At 56.6% G+C, this 1893-nt stretch overlaps 1 pseudogene; it reads left to right on the top strand.

Moving 5' to 3' along the window:
- Positions 1 to 257: 257 nt before the first annotated feature.
- On the top strand, positions 258 to 377 carry LOC112445494 (uncharacterized; annotated as a pseudogene).
- Positions 378 to 1893: the final 1516 nt, after the last annotated feature.

Genomic DNA, 1893 nt, shown 5'->3' with positions numbered 1-1893 from the left:
ACGCACGCCCTCCCGGTCAATGGGGGCTCCTGGAAGACCCTCGGGCCCCCGGGCCCGGCCAGGCGCTTGCTGGTCTGGTATTGGCGGTGTTCGGGGGGCGGGCCGGCGTCAGCAGGCCGGAGTCCTGTCGCCGGTCTTGCGGCTCAAGTACAGCACGCCCCCCGACGAGAGGTGCGGCCCGTTGGCCCGACCTGCAGGGCAGAGCGAAAGGGAGGCGAAGCCCAAGGCTCTTAGGGCGCCCCGCGCCAACCGCCTCCGGCTCCGGCCCTATCAGCCTGAAGGCGCCCGATCTCGTCTGATCTCGGAAGCTAAGCAGGGTCGGGCCTGGTTAGGATCTTGGATGGGAGACCACCTGGGAATCCCGGGTGCTCGAGGCTTTTTGCCTACCAGAAGAGGTCCTTTAGCCCCCGCCGCGCGTCCCGATTCTTGGATCCCCCCCGCAGCCCCAGCCCCTCCCGGGCCGCGGGGAGCGGCTGGCCGGGGCCCCGACTCCCGCTGCAGACCTGGGTTGCCTCCGCGCGGCCCGCGAGCCCCTCCGCATTCGCATTCGGCTTCCAGGACACCCGACGACCGGCAGTCCCGTCTTCATCTGGGGCTCCTTTGGCTTGCCTCAGGCAATCCCGGGGCTTGCACGGACTCCAGCCAGAGCCCCAGCCCCCGCCCCACCCCCTGCCTCGCAGGCCATCGCGCATGCGCATGTGCGCACGCACGCACAGATAGATGTGCCCAAACGGGGCATCTATCTTGTTCACTTATACCGTGGGTGTATCTATGCCTGGGAGTCGGACTGCGGAACCATACGCTACTTCCACTTTTAGTTCCTTCGGGAACCTCCATATTCTTTTCCATACCGGCTCTACCCATGCCCATTCCTACTCACCGTGGAGGAGAGTTCCCTTTGCTCCACATCTTCTCCAGCACTGGTTATTGACAGACATCGCAGTGAGGCCCAATCGGACTCATGTGAAGTGGTCCCTCCTTGGAGTTTGGAGTTGAGCCTCTCCAATCATTAGTGATGTGGAGCAAGATGACCTTTTGGAAATGCAGATGCAATGCTGTCACCTCCCTGCTCCAACGGCTCTCGTATTTTCCCAGCATATTGAAGATACGACCACTTCCCTTCAGGCTTGCTCCTCACGTTCTTCTCTGATGTCTTTTGCCTGGAATGCCCTCTGCACTCTTTGGCTTCCATCCCATAGGGCATTTTTCGTTTCTTGAATGTCCTAAGTTTCCCTGGTCACCTAGCCTTCCAAGATGCTATTTTCCCTGCCTGAAATTCTTCCTGCATCTCAACCCTGGTTTACCTAGGTTCAACCTATGGACCTCAACGAAATGGTGCCTCTGGAAAGCTTCCCTCCTGGTTTTGTTCTTGCTGCCTTTATGTATGCGAGGTTTTGTGTTGGTGCTAGGCAGTTTGGGATTAGTTGGAGGCCTCGGACCTTTAGCTGTTATTAGGCGGGTGGATTTGCCTCATACGCAGATCCCTGTCCCTGTGGTTATACCCATTGATCAGATTGGTCGTCTTTCAATGAAAAGCAGGAACTCTGTGGTCTCGTCCTTCTCTCTCTTGAGCGCTCGGTCCAATCCGAGCTTTTCCTGTCTCTCTCACCACCAAGCCTAAATTACTATTATCTCGCCAGCTGAAACTTATTAAACATGCCATCTCCAGCTCATAAGCTCAGGTGATGCGCCAAGGGAAGTAGATCAATTATCGTTAGATAGTTTCGGTAAATGATGAAAAAGACAGACAAAGAGGAGAGAATGCTGTGGAAACGCCAATCACAGAAGGGAGTCTACCTTGGCTCGGGCCACTTTCACTGAGTTTGTCTCTATCTGTCTAAGTTTGGATCGACTCAAATAACGGGAATAACCTTTCCTTTTCCATGCAGGGGC

Source organism: Bos taurus, unplaced genomic scaffold (genome assembly GCF_002263795.3).
Source record: "Bos taurus isolate L1 Dominette 01449 registration number 42190680 breed Hereford unplaced genomic scaffold, ARS-UCD2.0 Leftover_ScbfJmS_1517, whole genome shotgun sequence".
NCBI lineage: Eukaryota > Metazoa > Chordata > Mammalia > Artiodactyla > Bovidae > Bos > Bos taurus.
This window is presented reverse-complemented; position numbering and strand designations above follow the sequence as displayed.